The sequence below is a fragment of the Lissotriton vulgaris genome, chromosome 1_1, assembly GCF_964263255.1.
Source record: "Lissotriton vulgaris chromosome 1_1, aLisVul1.2, whole genome shotgun sequence".
In the NCBI taxonomy this organism is placed as follows: Eukaryota; Metazoa; Chordata; class Amphibia; order Caudata; family Salamandridae; genus Lissotriton; species Lissotriton vulgaris.
Window position 1 is genome coordinate 79,523,279 of NC_141685.1, and position 20,867 is coordinate 79,544,145.

General features: G+C 47.9%; 1 protein-coding gene across 1 annotated transcript in view; it reads right to left on the bottom strand.

Annotated features, from left to right (window-relative positions):
* Nucleotides 1–20,867, bottom strand: part of LOC147737417 (uncharacterized) — a 171,931-nt gene that overhangs the window by 124,778 nt on the left and 26,286 nt on the right. Inside the window, exons 2-3 of the mRNA XM_086929008.1 lie at nt 16,423–16,473; nt 11,334–11,451 (exon numbers count right to left, since the gene is read on the bottom strand). The gene's annotated coding sequence lies outside the window, so the exon portion shown is untranslated. The remainder of the gene's footprint in view (nt 1–11,333; nt 11,452–16,422; nt 16,474–20,867) is intronic.

The following is a 20,867-nucleotide window of genomic DNA, read 5'->3' on the forward strand; positions in this document are numbered from 1 at the left end:
ATTTTGACAAACAAGACAGGACCACAACATGAGATGCACATTACATTGAACCCGTCAAGTACGCGATAATGCGCTGGAAGGGAGGTGTCAACTGCCCCCGACCGGTCTTAATTATAAGGTGCACAACATGGCCGATACAGGCATAGGATGTATGTAAACACGGACCAAACAGTTCAATTCAATTCAATTAAATGTATATAGCGCGCTACATACCCAGAGGGTCTCAAGGCGCTTGAGGAAGGGTGGGGAAATTACTTGTCGAATATCCATGTTTTAAGAAGCTTTCTGAATGCTAGGTGGTTCTGAGTAAGGCGAAGGTGAGTGGGAAGTGAGTTCCAGGTTTTAGCCACCAGGTAGGAGAAGGATCTTCCTCCCATGGTGGTTTTGTTGATGCGAGGTACAGCAGCAAGGGCTTGATTGGAAGAGCGCAGCTGGCGGGAGGGGGTGTAGAAGGAGAGTCGTGTGTTGAGGCATTCAGGTCCAAGATCGTAAAGTGCTTTGTGTGCGTGGGTTAGGAGGCGGAATGTTATCCTCTTATTGATGGGAAGCCAGTGGAGGTTTTTCAGTTGACCAGAAATGTGGTCTTTGCGAGGGATGTCTAGTATGAGTCTGGCTGAAGCGTTTTGGATGTGTTGGAGTTTTTTCTGAAGTTTTGCGGTGGTACCGGCGTACAGGGTGTTTCCGTAGTCCAGGCGGCTTGTAACCAGTGCGTGGGTGACCGTTTTTCTAGTTTCGGTGGGGATCCAGCGAAATGTTTTTTGGAGCATGCGGAGGATGTTGAAGCAAGAGGATGAGACGGCGTTGACTTGTTTGGTCATCGAGAGTGAGGAGTCCAGGATGACGCCCAGGTTCAGTGCGTGGTCCGTCGGGATGGGTGCTTTTCCAAGGGCCTCTGGCCACCAGGAGTCGTCCCAGGCGGAGGGGGAGGAACCTAAGATAAGGACTTCTGTTTTGTCTGAGTTCAGCTTCAGACGGCTGTGCTTCATCCACTCGGCTACTTCTTTCATTCCTTCATGTAGGTTGGTTTTGGCGGTGTTAGGGTCTTTGGTGAGTGAGAGGATCAGTTGAGTGTCGTCAGCGTAGGAGATGATGTTGAGGTCATGTTGGCGCACGATGGCCGCGAGGGGGCTCATGTAAACGTTGAAGAGGGTGGGGCTGAGTGAAGATCCTTGAGGCACGCCGCAAATGACTTCAGTGGCCTCTGACTTGAATGGTGGGAGGTCGGACAATGCAATGCTTATGTAGAAGAATGTTTATCTGGTGATTATTGTTGTTGTGTATTCACAGCATAGCACTAATGTACTGAACCATAACTGTCATAATGAATGCTAAAACCCAATAAACAAACCTAAACAAACAAAATGACTGTTTTACCGGCCCGAGAGGCCGGCCAAACAGTCATTGTGCACTTGGGAGTGGGCAAACCCTACCTCCCCTGCTCTGAGAGCAGAGCAGCCCCGCCCGTACCACAAAACTGCCCAGCAGAAACAAATACAACGATAATCTCAAGTTATTATCAATGTATTTGTTCTTTCTTTCATTGCTTGGCAGCAGTGGGGCAACGTCCCTCTGCCTTAGCGGAAGTGCCACAACTGCCTGTCCTCCCACATCCAATCAAGCATGTCTCAATGCACTTCAACATTTGACAGCCCTTGAGACCCTCTTGCTGAACTCATCCTCAACAGAGGTCTACTTTACCTCCTCTTCTGCTACCATCACCTCACGTAACTCTCTCCTGGTCCCCGTCTCTCCTCGTACCTTGTCCTCCTCTTCTGCTAGAAACTGAGGAGTGCTTCTCAACCATTCACTGTGTATAACAGCGCTCATTACTATCACCGTCACCACAGGATGAAACCAAGTAACACATCGATGAATAATATATATCCACGTCTACTATTCCACGCTACTAATGCACTGATTCACTCACTGCTCAACAGCAGATTGGATTACTACCACTGCTGTTGAAGTCTCTCAGTATCCGTTCTCCCCACTGGATAAGACCCAATACTACGACCAAACCCTTTCACCACGGAGCTGCAGGGCTCTCGCATAAAGCAAAGAACACTCTCTACAAGTTGTTGAAAATCATATTCAAAGCGCCCCTCAGCATTTCTGTGGACTACCTAAAAACATACATGTGGCAGTCATGTAGGAGAATTGCCAAAGCGAACCCTATTATCACACCCAAAGTCACTCTGCATCATTCCGATTCCACCTTCTAGGACTTCATCGTTTGACCCCACGGCCTCCCAAGATCTGAGCCTGCCCCACACCCACTCACTCACTGAGATCTGAGCCTGCCCCACACCCACTCACACACTGAGATCTGAGCCTGCCCCACTCCCACTCACTGAGGTCTGAGCCTGCCCCACACCCACTCACTCACTGAGATCTGAGCCTGCCCCACACCCACTCACTCACTGAGATCTGAGCCTGCCCCTCACCCACTCACTCACTGAGATCTGAGCCTGCCTCACACCCACTCACTCACTGAGATCTGAGACTGCCCCACACCCACTCACTCACTGAGATCTGAGCCTGCCCCACACCTACTCACTCACTGAGATCTGAGCCTGCCCACACATCCACTCACTCACTGAGATCTGAGCCTGCCCCACACCCACTCACTCACTGAGATCTGAGCCTGCCCCACACCTACTCACTCACTGAGATCTGAGCCTGCCCACACCCACTCACTCACTGAGATCTGAGCCTGCCCCACACCTACTCACTCACTGAGATCTGAGCCTGCCCCGTACCCACTCACTCACTGAGATCTGAGCCTGCCCCACACCCACTCACTCACTGAGATCTGAGCCTGCCCCACACTCACTCACTGAGATCTGAGCCTGCCCCACACACGCTCACTCACTGAGATTTGAGCCTATCCCACACCCACTCACTCACTGAGATCTGAGCCTGCCCCACACCCACTCACTCACTGAGATCTGAGCCTGCCCCACACCCACTCACTGAGGTCTGAGCCTGCCCCACACCCACTCACTCACTGAGATCTGAGCCTGCCCCACACCCACTCACTCACTCACTGAGATCTGAGCCTGCCCCACACCCACTCACTGAGATCTGAGCCTGCCCCACACCCACTCACTCTCTGAGATCTGAGCCTGTCCTACACCCACTCACTGAGATCTGAGCCTGCCCCACACCTACTCACTCACTGAGAACTGAGCCTGCCCCACACCCACTCACTCACTGAGATCTGAGCCTGCCTCACACCCACTCGCTGAGATCTGAGCCTGCCCCACACCCACTCACTCACTGAGATCTGAGCCTGCCCCACACCCACTCACTCACTGAGATCTGAGCCTGCCCCACACTCACTCACTGAGATCTGAGCCTGCCCCACGCCCACACACTCACTGAGATCTGGCCTGCCCCACACCCACTCACTCACTGAGATCTGAGCCTGCCCCACACCCACTCACTCGCTGAGATCTGAGCCTGCCCCACACCCACTCACTCACTGAGATCTGAGCCTGCCCCACACCCACTCACTGAGATCTGAGCCTGCCCCACACCCACACACTCACTGAGATCTGAGCCTGTCCCACACCCACTCACTGAGATCTGAGCCTGCCCCACACCTACTCACTCACTGAGATCTGAGCCTGCCCCACACCCACTCACTCACTGAGATCTGAGCCTGCCCCACACCCACTCACTCACTGAGATCTGAGCCTGCCCCACACCCACTCACTGAGATCTGAGCCTGCCCCACACCCACTCACTCACTGAGATCTGAGCCTGTCTCACACCCGCTCACTGAGATCTGAGCCTGCCCCACACCCACTCACTGAGATCTGAGCCTGCCCCACACCTACTCACTCACTGAGATCTGAGCCTGCCCCACACTCACTCACTGAGATCTGAGCCTGCCCCACACCTACTCACTCACTGAGATCTGAGCCTGCCCCACACCCACTCACTCACTGAGATCTGAGCCTGCCTCACACCCACTCGCTGAGATCTGAGCCTGCCCCACACCCACTCACTCACTGAGATCTGAGCCTGACCCACACCCACTCACTCACTGAGATCTGAGCCTGCCCCACACTCACTCACTGAGATCTGAACCTGCCCCACACCCACACACTCACTGAGATCTGGCCTGCCCCACACCCACTCACTCACTGAGATCTGAGCCTGCCCCACACCCACTCACTCGCTGAGATCTGAGCCTGCCCCACACCCACTCACTCACTGAGATCTGAGCCTGCCTCACACCCACTCACTCACTGAGATCTGAGCCTGCCCCACACCCACTCACTCGCTGAGATCTGAGCCTGCCCCACACCCACTCACTCACTGAGATATGAGCCTGCCCCACACTCACTCACTGAGATCTGAGCCTGCCCCACACCTACTCACTCACTGAGATCTGAGCCTGCCCCACACCCACTCACTCACTGAGATCTGAGCCTGCCTCACACCCACTCGCTGAGATCTGAGCCTGCCCCACACCCACTCACTCACTGAGATCTGAGCCTGCCCCACACCCACTCACTCACTGAGATCTGAGCCTGCCCCACACTCACTCACTGAGATCTGAGCCTGCCCCACACCCACACACTCACTGAGATCTGGCCTGCCCCACACCCACTCACTCACTGAGATCTGAGCCTGCCCCACACCCACTCACTCACTGAGATCTGAGCCTGCCCCACACCCACTCACTCGCTGAGATCTGAGCCTGCCCCACACCCACACACTCACTGAGATCTGAGCCTGCCCCACACCCACTCACTCGCTGAGATCTGAGCCTGCCCCACACCCACTCACTCACTGAGATCTGAGCCTGCCCCACACCCACTCACTCGCTGAGATCTGAGCCTGCCCCACACCCACACACTCACTGAGATCTGAGCCTGCCCCACACCCACTCACTCGCTGAGATCTGAGCCTGCCCCACATCCACTCACTCACTGAGATCTGAGCCTGCCCACACATCCACTCACTCACTGAGATCTGAGCCTGCCCCACACCCACTCACTTTGGTTTATGTTACTGACTATATCTGCCTATCAGGTTAGGTACCACATTTACCCTTTTGTTTGATGCTTCTGATCGAAATTACTTTCCACTCATTTCAAATAAATAGTAAAACATGCATTGTCATTTCGGAGGTGAAACGGCACGGCCGATCTGCAACACGAATACCGTCCTTTGGAAAGATTTTTTGTGATCCACCACTGCAGAGAGCGATGGGTGTGGTTGTCCACCAACACCAGATCTGTTAGTTGACCTTGAGCTTGGTTCCACTGACGTACTACACATTCTTGTAATGGGTACATTTACAATCTTGCATGAGGGACGAGAAAATGAAAGATGCCATCATACCTATTTGCTGCATGAACACTCTTGCTGATAGTGTTGTGGCTGAAATCTTTGAACTAGGTTTTATATAGCATTTATCCTGATGGGATTGGGATATGCTAGGGCTGTGGAAGTATTCACTGTTGTCCCTAGATATTGTTGCATTGTAGATGGTTGGAGATAGGATTAGTCTAGAATTACTGTGGATCCCAGACTGTGAAGCAACTGTATTGTCCGGAGTGTGTGTTGGACACAGCTGCTGTGGGAGTTTGCTTTTATGAAGCAATCGTCTAAATAGGGGAAGACATGGATTTGTTGTCTTCTGAGATGGGCTGCAACTACCACAAGGCATTTGGTGAAAACCCTGGGTGCTGTGGTGACTCCGAATGGGAGCACCTTGAGCTGGTAGTGTTGACCATCTACCACAAATCTGAGATACTTCCTTTGAGCGAGATGTATTGGAATGTGGAAGTAGGCATCTTTTAGATCTATAGTGGAGAGAACGTTGCCTTGCTGTAGTAGTGGAAGCACTTGTTGTAAAGTGACCATAAGGAAGTGGTCTGATTGAATGTAAAAGTTGAGCGGTCTGAGGTCCAGTATTGGTCTTAGAGAGCCGTCTTTTTTTGGGATTAGGAAAAAAGGGAGTAGACTCCTGTCCCCTGATGAATTATCGAAACTGGCTCTATTGCATCTTTTTGCAACATTGCTAACACTTCCTGTTTGAGGAGCGTTAGGTGTTCTAATGACATTGGACACGGTCTTGGAGGAATGTTGGGGGGAGTAGAAGTGAGTGCCAGGCAATAACCATACTCAGTAATTTGTCTTACCCACCTGTCTGTTGTGATGGAATTCCAGACAGGTAGGAACTGTGAGATGCGTCCCCCGACAGGAGTGAGCTGATCGGGGGGAAGCACAGGGAAGTCACTCTTTATTGTTAGGGGAGATGCGGGTGTTGTTACCTCTGCCTCTACCCTTATTGTTGTTATCTCTGTAACCTCCTCTATTGTATCCCCTAGAAAAGGAGCCCTGGTTGGGACATTTATAGGATGATGTGGGTGTATAAAAGGAGCGACGAAAGGAGCCTCTGGCAGATGGTGACTGTAAGGCTCCCATAGACTTTGCTGTTTGTGTCTTTTTTTATTTTTTCTAGAGATGCGTCAACTGCAGGTCCAAAGAGGTGCTGTTGATCAAATGGTTGATTTAGGATCGTATTTTGCACCTCTTGCTTTAATCCAGATACCCTGAGCCAGGCGTGTCTATGATGGCAGAACACTAGTATTTATTGCACGTAACGCGGTGTCAGCTGCGTCAAGCGCACATTTGATTGAGGTATTGGTTATAAGTTTGCCGTCTTGTATAAGGTCATTGGCTTTGTCCTTATATTCTTGGGGCAGATGTTGAATGAGCTTTTTCCAGCTCATCATAGTGAGCACTATCGTATCTTGCTAGAAGGGCTTGTGTGTTTGCTATTTTCAAAGAATTAGCAGCTTGAGACGCCATACGTTTACCTGACGCGTCTAATAACTTGGATTCTTTGTCAGGAGGAGGTGTGTCACCTGACCCTTGGGAGTTTGCACATTTGCGTGCATTGGCAACTACTAGTGACTCTAAGGGAAGTTTGCCCTTAATGTACATAGGGTCACTGGGAGCTGCCTTGTATTTTTTATCTACTCTGGGGTTAAGACCCCTAGCAGCTCTAACTGAGTCTTTGAACACCTCAGGAGCATGTCTAAGGAGGCCTTGTAGCATGGGTACGACATGAGTAGATTTATGTGGTTGGGCAAAAGTCTCCAATAAGAAAAAATCTTCTTCTAAGGGGTCTAAATGAAGCTTGAGCATGTGATATGTAGCAGCTCTGTTGATTAGTTGGGCAAACCCCGCATTGTCATCCGGTGGGGATGGTTTTGAGGGGTAGAAGTGCGGATCATTTGTTAGATCGGGATCAGTACTAAAATCATGCCATGGGTCTGGTTCGTGTGGTGAATCATCAGGATCTAATGGCATTATGTTTTCATTTAATTGCCCATGCCCTTGTGAATTGTCACTATCCTCTGACTCTGGAGAGTATGGTGGCGAAATAATTAAATTAGGGTTAACAGGTGGTGGTGGTAAAGTGTTAGTCGCTATGTGAATCTTCTTTGGAGGAACTGGAATTTGTGGTAAATGGTCTGGTTTCCTCTTTGTTGTTGGCTTTGGGTGAATAAAGATAGTAGTCTGCTTTGGATCCAGCAAGAAAAGCTCTTTGTTTTTAAAAACAAAAATAATATGCGTGCTTGGCAGACACAACTAAGCACACTTGGCCATGCTATCCGACAGCTCAGCCACATACTCAAACCCTTGAGGTACTGCTAACCTATGGAGCGTGTAGACACCTAATTATGCATCTTTACAGAACAATGCGACACATACAGTAGACACTACATACGGACCCAAGAGGCCTGGAATTTAGACTTTTACCTTCCAATGGAAGATCAAGACTGGCAGCGGGCCTGTGAACTAATACGCATGGTTTCTAGTAATGCCCATTTTCGATTAATACATTATAATTTTCTGCAAAGAACCTACTTAACGCCACAACACCTTCATCGAATGGTCGGGTCTTGCCCAGATATATGCTAGCGCTGAAACACTGTGGGGGCCGATTTCTTACATTAACCATGGTCCTGCGATGAAATACACTCCTTCTGGCAACTAGCTGTCGAAGAAATGGTGCATGCCACACAACTAAGCATTGAGCTGACACCCAAATGCTATTTATTAGGCCTCTTTAGATGCCAGAAGAGCACATGATAACCTATACATTTGGTCAGTTGCCTATGGTACTGGCATGACGTAGAATTGCAATCACATGGCCGCAACAGCATGCCCCATCGATTGCGCTCTGGCATAGAGATGGGCCTCTTCTTCTGCGGCAGACGCTTCTATCTCGTCTTGGTCAGATTCTTCCCCGAAGATATGCAAAGTGTGTTGAATGCTTTGACGCAGCCTCTCTCATCGTCGAGCCTGATGATCGGGTTGAGTCCTCTTGGACAAGTGTCACAGTCTTCCTCCTTGTGCGCTGGAGAGAGGCACAAGTTACAAACTTGATGTAGGTCAGTGTGAGGGTATTTGGCGTGGCACCCAGGACAGAAATGAAATGGAGTCCGTTCCATTTGCAGATGGCTGGCCCTATGCAGCAAGGCCCGACAGTTGCCCTAGAGGTTTTCTATTGAAAATGGGGAGTTTGTCGATCTATTTTAAACGCAGAGAACAGGTAAACGGGTACTGAAACATTACCGTTGAGGGTAGAGTGGACTGCGTACTGAGGGGAACCCGAAGAGCGGTTTTAGAGCGCAGCAATAGACATCCGAACACATTGGGGATAAAAAACAATCTAACAATGGAGTCGATGCCCATGCGTACTATCACCGAAAGGAGGAGTCACCTTACCTCGTGACTTGAAAGACTTCTTCAAAGAAAAACAACTTGCAAACATCCGGACCCAACACAAGATGGCAGGAGTATGCAAAACATGTGCATCTACAGTATACATGCCTCGAACAGAGGATTAATGGCCCCAAATCCCTGTCGTGGTATCTGGTCATGTTGTGGCTGAGTGTGCCATGTGATGTGGTAGGCTATAGTGCTTGGTATGATTTGGTAATTTTTGACAAGGTGGAGTGCTGAACGGTTTGATTTTGATCTTTGTTTTTGGGATTGTGTGAAATAGTGCGGTACTTACCGTATGATGTAAATAAATTATTGGGGTGGTGTTATTAGGGCCGAAGCCTTGCTGATTATATGCAGAATACCAGGTCTGGGAGGTCACTACTGACTAGAGGAGGTTAGCCGCTGCACAGGCCATGGGCATTGATCCTATTGAGGATAATATGTGACGGGCCACTGGTGACTGGAGCTGGCTAGCAACAACGTTGGCCTCTGTTATTCATTACAAGCAGGGTAACAATACATGTCAATATGACTGGATCTGGTTGGCAGTAGAGTTGACCTCTGGTTTTGAATATTTGCAGGATTTAAAGATACAGGGTCTCTACTGACTGGAGTTACTTAGCAGGATTATAGGTCTCAGGGAGCCAATACTGCCTGAAGCTGGTTAGTATGATCACTAGTCCCAAGGTGCTACTAATGACTCGAGTTGGCTGGAATGATAACAGGTCCCAGGGGCCAGTACTAACAGGAGCTGGCTAGTAGGCTTACATACAGACCAGAGGGGCCACTACTGACTGGAGCTGGCTAAAAGAATAACAGGCCCAAGGGTGGTGGGGTGCGAGTGGCACAAGTGACCGGAGTTGGCTAGAAGCATTGACAACCTTTGGAATTGATTAAATGCAGGATTCCAGGTCACAAGAGGCACTGCTGAATACAGCTGGCTAGCAGCAGTGGTGGCTTCTAGGAAGAAGGAGTTGAGAAAGCATAACTGGATATACTGGTTTCTTTAATACCGATAACTGGTTACACATGAAAGCCACAACATGCATTGATATATTACATTACCAAATTATAATATTCTTATATTAATTTGATGTGTCTGTTCGCCTTAATATGCCTGCAAAGTTACATGATTGTATTAGGGCCCAGAACCATTTTATTTAGTGATGTCCATCTGCACACTTTCCTGCATCTTGTAGTAAATTTAATATTGACAAACAGAAGTGTTATTTCCAGAAACAGTGAATTCTGAAGCTTATCTGTGTATCTTTTATCTGCACCTCACTGACTCCTCACATTCCTCTCGAGAGAAGATCCTGCCTCCTACTCATTAGTGTCGTTTTAGTAACTGTTTCTATCACGTGTTCAGGTTTCATTGACTTGTATTAGGAGAAAAGTGTATAAAAATACATTGTGTAGCATTAGCATTATATACTCCAACTTGCTATAGGGTGGATGCTCTCGTGCATTGCAAAGACAATTGTCACTTGTTAGTTTGCTTGGCCTTTTGCTATTTTTGCATTAAATGTATGATAGATGTGTTGGCCTCCCGATGTGTTGTGTTTTATTTTACATAGCACAAGAGATGCTGAGGAAAATGACAGTCCAGTAAACACATTCTTCATATAAATCAACTCACAGTATACTGTTCTGGAGGTTCAGTCCCACAGACATTATCTCTAACTGAACGCAGGCACTCTAGGAAGCATGGGCTTTTCAAACCAGTTGCCCTCTGATGCGGCGTCCTCGCTATTGGATAAGTCAGTATGCCCTGAATGTTAGGAGGGTTATCGTATCTAGTGCACTCTGTTAGACAGCGCTCACCTGTGGTAGTAAGATGGTAATAGGCACCTTATCACCTATGCACGTGCAGGGCTTTGAGTTACAGAGCTCCTCACGCTGTGGAGAAGATTAGGTCACATTCACCCATTTTCCCATATTTGGTCCTGATAAAATGCCAACAGATTGCTCCATGACTACACAGGGCATGAACAAAGTTGATTTGAAGTATAGACCCCAGCTTACCAGCAGGTCCATAGGTGATCAACACTTTCACACAGTGATAGGGGCCATTAGTTCCTCAATTTCTCTGCCACTGTTTTTAATCTCAACATGGACCAGGAAGATCACATTAACTATATTGCGGCAACTGGCCGATAGTTGATCTTATATTCATACTTTCACCAATCTCACATCTTATGACAAAACATCCTCTGTCCTACTATGCTCATCCGGCGTACTTAATATAAGATCTGCGACAAAGTGCCCTCTTGTGGAGCCCGTCAGGTGAGGAGTATAGCGCAATGATGAAGCATGTCACCTTTAGGTGAGTGAACGCAACTTGTCTTAAAAGCACATGCTTCCTAGGGTGTCTGCGTTCAGTTACAGATAATGTCTCTGGGACCTAACCTCCGGAACAGTATACTGTGATTTGACTGTTTTATTTTAACAAATGTACATAGCAGATATTGGCCCTTCCTTGTTTCGCAAAAATGATCGGATACCTGCCTCGGAGAGCACTTCTTACAGACGAGTATGGGTTTATCCTGTTGCTGCTAAAAGCTCCTTACCTGTGCGAGTTATCGGGAATGATGAAGGGGCAGACCCAAACCAGCCACATGTGGAGATGAATGACAAATACTGAAAAATTAACAGAGCTTCCAAGCTGGTGACCATTACTTAATTGACCTTGAAAATAAAAGACACGTTTTTAGTATTCTGGTGACTCATGACCATAAAAAACAAAGGTTATAAATTCAATATTGTGTCAAATACTTAAAAAATGGAACTGGGTGTGCTGAATCGGATGTTGTCCTAGGTCATGTGTGACACCTTCCACCACTATTGCTTATGGGACTTGTAGTTTTGTTTTTCTCATTAAAAGGATAGTCTCTAAAGTCCCAGTGTTCTAAGCGATGTTAGTTAAAATCAGAGGCCTGACGGAGGATGAAGCATGACACTGCTCTGCTTAGCAGTGAGATGACTGACAGTTCCCCAGCCCTTCCATTCTTTGACCTACAGAGACTCGTTGGCCAATCATATTTTTTTGCAACGACAAAGAAACTTATATTGCAGCTTGTGTCAACTGAAGAGATAAAACGCCTGAGCCTGTTTTATCAACTATAGACAAACATGAACAATCAAGAACATGAGTTTCTGGAAAACTATCAAGCACCCAATCAGAATCAGCCGCCCTTTAGACCCAGGAATTCTTGAGGCTTTGGAGAGTATGAATTGCATGTGGTATAAGAGGAACACTACATTGACTCAAAGCTCACTTCTCAGGGATGCACTGAACTGCCAGCCTCATGGCACACTTAGCCAGCTCTTCACCTCCTCCTCCTCAAACTGTTGACCAGGTATCAGGGCAAATGAGCCTGCAGCAAAGCATCGCTGGCTTGGTTCCACACCGGACCAGGCAAGGTGGTCAACTCCATACTCCTCCAAGTCAGCAAGCACTCTGGTCGAGCCAGTCCTAACCCCACATGAATGTTCCCCATCACAACTATTTTAATGGTACAAAGTTATGTTTCTGCCAAATGACTGAGTCAAAAATTGAAAGGTTTTACTATGAAGTGCTGAAAGAGAAATCATTAAGTTTTTCAATATTTCTGAGTCTGCCACAGTACACAGGAGCATTATTTCACTACAGCAAAAAATCATATATGTGCCCTGTAGAAAGCACGTTTGAATGAAACATGGAATGCATTGCAGCCAACAATCCGTGCAATGAGGGAGGAGCTTCGCGGGCAACCAAGATGGCCGCGTGAGCTCGGAGCTCCGAAGACCCTCCGATCCTCCGAATTAATCCTGTCGCCTATCCTGCCCCACAGTAGTGGGAACATGCTGTTGAACTGCTGCTGACGCTGGACTCGTTCTCCGATCGAGGATCCGAGTCTTCTAGGTGAAGTTACACCGTGTTGAAAGTTGGGGACGACGACGCCATCATAGCCCGGAATTAGGTGGGCGACTGCAGCGCTGCTACAAGGTGGCAGTCTGGGGAGAGGAAGGCCGCCCCATTCTGAGGCATTGGCCAGGTCATCCTGTGGACTGAAGTGTTGGATGAGCGGTGGGGGCGGATGCTAACGCCTACCAACTTGGGGCCTCAACGACGACCGGGGAGTCTTCCTGATTGAAAGACCCTCTTGCCCAACATGGCGGGCAGAGGAGACTCAGACAAAGGAAAACCTAGAGTCAGCAGGAAAACGTCCCTTTCTCAACCCTATCTCCGATCGCTACGCCCTCCCAAAGGGATCGCCCGGAGTCACAGGACGGCCTAAAGACATGCAGCGAGATGTGTCGCCGGATGACTCAGATCCAACCCTCCGGGACGTCATGGGAGCCATTGCGGGCATCAAGGCTGAGATGCATAAGCAACATGAGGTGTTAACAAATAAGGTCAATACACTAGCCATCGAGATCAATTTGATCAGGGCCGATCTCGGCAAGACTAACAACAGAGTCAAGTCGCTCGACATAAAATCGTCGAGTTTAACCTCTGACGTGACGGACCTACAGTCGGAGATCCGCGACCTAAAAGCTGCGAACATGTTGTTTGCCCGCAGGCTTGATGACTTTGAAGGACGGGCCAGGCGCCAGAACGTCCGTATTACTGGAGTTCCGGAGGGTGCGGAGGAGGATGCTACTGATCTCTTTGTCGAGAACTTGGTTCAGAACCATCTAGCACCCGGTGGACTCAGCAAGGTCTTCTCGGTTGAGCGAGCGCATAGACTACCTGGAGGCCGACCGAAACTGGGGGCCTCTCCGCGCCCAATCATCGCCAGGGTCTTCAATTTTAGGGACCGAGACGCTATCCTGAAGGCCTCAAGGAGAGGTGGGCCGCTAAAGTTTCAGAACGCTGACATCAACTTTTTCCCGGACTTCACCCAAGCGGTGCAGAAGCGTAGGCAAAGTTTCATGGGCGTGAAGCGTAGGCTGAGAGAGTTGGGGATGAAGTACTCAATGCTATTCCCAGCGAAACTGCGTATCGAACATGATGGCCGAGCATTGTTCTTCGACATGCCAGAAGCGGCTGGGGACTGGCTGGACACTTTCCCCAACACCGGAGCGTGCCCGAGGAACAGTCGGAAGGGGCGTCGGGCGGCCCCGATCTTCAGGAGTGAGAGGTCCCTTCGGACCATCTTCGGACGATGAGTCTGCTCAGGCAGTTAGTCACGGACTATTGTGTTTTGCTGACATTCTTTCTCAGGGAACAGGGGATACGGGGGGGATAGGCTGACTCCTTACTCCTCTAAGGGCTTTTCGTAGATTAGTTTTTTGGGGCGACAGGCACACTGCTAGTTGGGGGGGCTTTTTAGTCTAATGCAGGGGTGCAGGGTGGGGGGTGGTTGGTATAACTGTTTCTTGTGTGTTTTCTTTCTCTTTTCTTTCCCATGGCAAGGTAATTATCCTTCTGATGAATATGCTATAGCGGCTGTTCCCTGTGGGGTTGGCGGGGGCCTGTACATCGACGATGGGGGGTAAGAAGCTAAATATTCTGAGTTGGAATGTTAATGGGCTGGGTGATCGCATTAAGCGAGGGGACATGTTGCAAATGTTTAAAAGATGCATGCCTGATGTCATTTTGTTACAAGAAACTCATCTCATTGGCAATACATGCCACGCACTCAACAGAAAAGGCTTTAAAATGGTGGCACACTCAGGGTTCTCCTCGGGGCGGGGATCATGGTGCGCATGTCTCTCCCGTTTGAGGTGGAGACTAGTGTGGTCGATGAGAGGGGACGCTACGTCGCCGTCACGGGCAGATGGGAGGGACGTACCCTGGTTTTGGTTTCTGTTTATGTCCCCCCTGGCTTACAGACGACTACTTTTCAAGATCTTGGAGGCGCCATTTTGGGCTTGCCAGGGGGCTTGCTTATAGTTGGTGGGGACTTCAATGCAGTTGGGTCTGGGACCTTGGACCGTGTGCGGTGTCTTCTCCTAAGGAAGTGGCAATTCCAGCTAGATTACGTCTGGTCCAACTGAAAATTCTCCATAGAGTCTACGTGACTGGCCCCAGACTGATCCATATGGGACTCTCAGTGGATGGTCTTTGTAGGCGTGGATGTGGAGAACTAGCCACATTCATGCACATCATCTGGGAGTGCCACGCTATAGCCTCTTACTGGAGGCGAGTTCATGCGGTGATGCGTGCGGTGACTGGTGTGGCTTTGTCGGCGGAGGCCCGGCGTTGCCTGTTGAATGTGTGGGGCCCCACGGATTACAATAATGCTCAAACCCAATGGGTTACCCTGGGGAATATGGTGGCGAAGCGGGACATAGCCCAGAAGTGGGGGGCCCCTTCGCCCCCCTCTGTGGAACTATGGAAGACCAATATGGATTGGTGCATGGTCCGTGAAAAGACGGTGTATGTGGCCAGGGGCAAACATAGGAGGTGGAGAACAGTTTGGGGGGCATGGAATGAATATAGAGGTGATATCTGCCTACCTCCCGACGCTGACCCACTGGAAGCTCGACTTTCCCCCTAGCCCTCACTTCCAACCTACTTGTTGTTCCACTGACATCCTGACTCTTTCCCACCCGTTGTCGTTTAATTTACACAGTTTAGTTGCACTTTGTGGGCTTATGACCCTGCCCATCCCCTGGAACTGGGTATTGTCGCTTTCGTACTTTTCCTTGCCTCTTTACCCTTTCTTAGTGTTTCTTTAGGTTGTTATCTTATAGGTTTATTGTTACCGTATTATAAAATTAAACCTGATACGATTTTTCAACCTGTACTGTGTACACCATATATCCGTCTCTTATAATGCTGCCTAGCCTCTGGGATGTAAGGCTGAATAGCTGTGTGCCTTGACTTTCAAATAAAGGTTTTCCAAAAAAAAAAAAAAACAATCCGTGCAACAACATAGAGCGCAAGATAACTGTTATTATTCCAGCAGAACAAAGTGCCATTCCTAATGTGTATGTCATTTAAAAGACAAACCCAGAAAAATGTAGGGTCAGTGTTGTTCTTCTGCCAGTTAAAAGACAATCTCCGTTAATGTGCCAGGAAACAATACACTATGAGAAATCCTACTCTATGGCAGGGTGCTGCTGCCACTGTATTGCAGGTTACTTCCAACATAATCTGATTTATACATACATACTGCAGGGTGCTGCCAGCTATCGGGTCTGCACACAGCAGACTGGAGCCACTCAGGAAGGAGGTAAGCTCTACATTTCATCTTAAGCCCTTAGGTTACATTCACAGCCTGATGGGTCCGGAGAACTTTATCCGCGCTCTAACTACACCGAGCAGATGGACTTAGCCCATCATAGGCTGTGTTGTGTGCTGGGTGATGCCTGACATCTTATTATCGTTGGCGGGAGGATGAAGCTCTGATAGGAGCTGCTACAAGAAGAGCAGAGAAACAGGACCACCGATCCCCACAGAGCGACAACTGCCCAGAAGCTGAAGAAAGAACTCTGGAACAGCAAACCTCCTCCACCCTGGAGATTCTCCAGGATAAGCAAATGATGGTAATGAAATGCAAACTGCAGCATTAAGGTCACACACTACAACATCTTTCCCTTTAAAATGAAGATAACAGCCTACAATAAAAAACTAAAGAAAAAGCAACAAAACTAGAAAATACATTTCCAAATGCTGCAAAAGAGATACAGTTAATACAAATGAACAATATTAAACTTTGTTGGTACCTTGGTAATGTGCTTACTTCTTGGCTTCACTCCATCTGCAGCAATAACGCTCTGAAAGGAGAAATTACTGCTGTGAGTCTCAGAGTCTTCAGTGTTACTGCTCTCAGTCGCGAAGACTGCGGTGTCGGAAGATAACTTTCTTTTATTTGGCTTTATAGTTCCCACAGTCACGCTTTTAGCAGACACGCTACTGTCAGCAGCATCATAACTTCAGGCAGATCAGCAAAGAAGATATCACCACTCACATTGGGTGAACAGACTACCCTCTGCTACATACATCCACTCTGTTCTCAAATTTGCTTAGGGCTGTCAAAATGCAAAGAGCTGCAATATATTTCTCACACTTTCCTGGCTATCTTGTTTGAAAAAGGTGTGACATTCAAGCGTGATTCTTGGTTCATCTGCAAGCTGAGGTTCTATTGCCACACAATACTAGTCCCATATTCCAGTTTGTCCATAGGGTGTTTCAACCCTGGTAGGTTATCAACTGCAGTTTTGATTTCAGTTTTAATTTCAGATCGTTTCTGTAAGAAACTGAATTATTATTTGCGGTAGATGAGGAACAATCACAACCGTTGTCAGAGTGAACTTTCAAAGCCGTTCAATTAACCTAGGATGAACCCCCTGGTACCTAAGCACCGAACAGGCAGGCTTAACTTAAGGTAATATGTAAAATATTTATGCAGAAACCAAAAAGGTAAAAGTCAAAATGCAAAACAATAAAAACCCAAACCGAAATAGAAAAATTAAAGTAAAATGTATTGAACAAAATGACACTAAAATGACAAAATCCAATAAGGGGAATGAGATATGAACTGTAACGCTGTAAGAATCACAAGGTGCCAATGGATGAGGGGCCCAGGCATGGATTAGTCTCTGGAGCTGACTGCCAAGTCAGAGGAAACCGGAGACCATGGCCTGCAAGCACATAGTACAGGAATTAGCCGTAGTAGTCAAAGAAGACATCTAGGGCCAGATGTAGGTAATCCGATTTTACCGATTCTAAAATACCGAATTTTACCGAATCGATATTTTAGAATTGGTAAATGGTATGTAGAAAAAAAAAATCGGTAAAAAATACCGATTCGGTAAAATTCGGTATCGGACAATCGGAAAATACCCAATCGGTATTTACTGATTATGTATTTACCGATTCTGTATTCACCGATTCTGTATTTACCGACTGAATCGGTAAATACCGATTCGGAAAGCAAACAAAAGTGAAACTTGAGTAGGCAGCCAATCAGGTGCTACCCCCCTCCCTACCAGGAAGTGGCTACACAGGCAGCTGCAACTAATTAGAAGCTTCTGGAAAGGCAGTTGGAGCTGAGCTGAGTCACTGAGCAGCAGAAAGGGTTTGGTGCACTTTTAAAACTGCAAAATGTCAAGCAGCAAAGATAAAGAGCAGCCTGAGAGGAGGGGAAAACTCAAATTCAGCAGCATGGAGTTGAAGGTCCTTGTGGAGGAGGTGGTGAAGGTGCACCACAAACTGTTTGGCAGGCAGTCCCTCACTGTGGCAGAATCTGCCAAAAGAAAAATCTGGCTGGACATTTTGGACAAAGTAAATGCAGTTGGGGTGACCACCAGAGACACAGAGGACCTGAAAAAACGATTTTATGACCTCAGGAGCCAAACAAAAAAGAAATTGGCAGAACATCACAAGCAGGCATCAAAAACCGGTGAAGGCAAGAACCCAGCACCCCCCCTCACTGACCACTCCCATTGGGTGAACAGACTCGCCTCTGCTACATACATCCACTCTGTTCTCAAATTTGCTTAGGGCTGTCAAAATGCAAAGAGCTGCAATATATTTCTCACACTTTCCTGGCTATCTTGTTTGAAAAAGGTGTGACATTCAAGCGTGATTCTTGGTTCATCTGCAAGCTGAATTTTTTTAGAGGTTCTATTGCCACACAATACTAGTCCCATATTCCAGTTTGTCCTCAGGGTGTTTCAATCCTGGTAGGTTATCAATTGCAGTTTTGCAGATAATTTCAGATCGTTTCTGTAAGAAACTGAATTATTATTTGCGGTAGATGAGGAACAATCACAACCGTTGTCAGAGTGAACTTTCAAAGCCATTCAATTAACCTAGGATGAACCCCCTGGTACCTAAGCACCGAACAGGCAGGCTTAACTTAAGGTAATATGTAAAATATTTATGCAGAAACCAAAAAGGTAAAAGTCAAAATGCAAAACAATAAAAACCCAAACCGAAATAGAAAATTAAAGTAAAATGTATTGAACAAAATGACAATAAAATGACAAAATCCAATAAGGGGAAAGAGATATGAACAGTAACGCTGTAAGAATCACAAGGTGACGATGGATGAGAAGCCCGGGCATGGATTCGTCTCTCTGAAGCTGACTGCCAAGTCAGAGGAAACCGGAGGCCATTGTCGAAGGAGACATTCCCCCATGATGACACTGTGAACAACTGAGAGACAGATAAGTGACATTGGCATGGCTGGGTGGGCGGCGAAGAAGTCTGCGGGGAGCGTAGAGACACGGGAGTGTAGAGACACAGGGAACTGGCCACACACGTTCCCAACTATTCCGTCTTCCAAGGACGCGCACGCACGAATGGCGGGCCCTGGACAATTTGAGGTTAATGGGTTTCTAAGTTGGGGTTAGGGAGGAGAGGGTGGAGAACTGGTATGCAGATGCTCCCTCCCTGGCGGGCAGGAAGATACCAACGCTCCTGTTCGCAGACGATACCCTGCTGATTTCGAAATCCCCGACGGGCCTCCAAACCCTGTTAACGAGGTTCCAGGGCTTTTGTGACGCAAGGGGCTTGGCTATCAACATCAGTAAAACCAAGTTCCTTGTGCTGAATCCCCCCAGGAAGACAGTCCACCCGCCATCTTTAGACTCAGTTCCACTAGAAAGGGTTAGGGAATTTGATTACCTAGGAATCAGACTTTGTGATTCCATGAGTTGGAAGGCGCACCACCAAAAAATCATCTTGACACATAGGAGGGTTACGGGCGCCCTCCTAAAAGAACATCGCGCCTCATCCCTGAAACCCATTGGGGTGATACTTGATATCTACAAGGCAAAAGCTGTGAGTGCGGCATTGTATGGGGCTGAGTTGTGGGGTACCCAGAAATTTGATACTCTATCCCAACTGGAGAACAAGTTCCACAAAGATCTAATGAGGCTCCCCCACAGCTCTCCCACTCTACCTCTACTACTTGATACAGGAACACGACCCATAGCCGATCAGGCCAAGTTACGTCCCCTCCTTCTGTGGGCCCGTATATGGAATGTCCCTGAACTTTAAAGTTATGCGGATGCACTAAGCGAACTTCTCTCAACCCCGGGTTGGCATAAGATCGGTTGGCTCCTGGGAATAAAGCGCCTTCTTTGCGATTTAGGCCTGGATGACGCTTGGGCCAATAGATCTTCACCACCCAAACAGCTGTTAAAGAAAATATTCTGGATGTGGGTGGATAATGAGAGAGTGACTCATTCGAATCTGTGCAGATCCGCTGAAGAGTTTGTGGCTATCAAATGCCGTCCTTTTAGAGAACCCTACCTTGATGTGATTTTGAATCCAGTAGACAGGGCGTTGTATTTTAAATTTAGGGTTGGGGTTTTGCCTTTAGGCACAAGGACAGCTAAATGGAAACCACCTTGGCAAACCATAGAAACTTGCCCTTTCTGTGCGACCAGGGAGGAATCCATTCCCCATTTGATGTTCGAATGCCCAGCCTATGCTGCTCCTCGTCGCAGATGGTTGAAACCGCTCTGCACGAGGCTGGGCACTCGGTCACACTCGGAGGCCCTACAGCTGTTAAGATCAGACCCTCACCCACTGCTTGCTTGTGGCCTGGCAAAATTCTTGGGGTGGGCTTGGAGGATAAGAACCGCGAGGAGAATGATCCTCCAGTAAGGGTGCCAACTTACACTTTATTGGCCCGGCTGTTTATTGCTGTGTCCCTTTTCTTTTATTTTTTCCAAAGATGATAATTACGTGTTTGTATAAATGTTTTTAGAATGGATGTTACTTACCATGTTGTATATTTTACATTGTCCTTTTGAGATCTGTCAGTTTTGATGGCCAAATTGTATAACTGCTTTTATGTTCACATTGATTTTTATTGTAATGCTTTTATGAAATGAAATATTTCGAAATAAAGCTATACAACAACAACAACAAGAGAACTGGTATGCAGGTTAAAGGCGTTGAAGAGAGGATCAAAGGGCAATGGAGGCTGGGCAGACGTTGGGAGCTCAGGGGGAAGAGGGATCACAGGGACCCAAATACTGGCCAATGCTGGTGCACTCACTATGACACAGTATTTCCCAGCCCACACTGAAAATTCTCTATCTCAATGAGAGAGGTCTCAACAATCCCAATAAAAGGAGGTCCATCCTTTCCTACCTGGGTAACATGGAGGCAGACGTGTGCCTCCTCCAGGAGACACAGCTCCTCTCCAAAG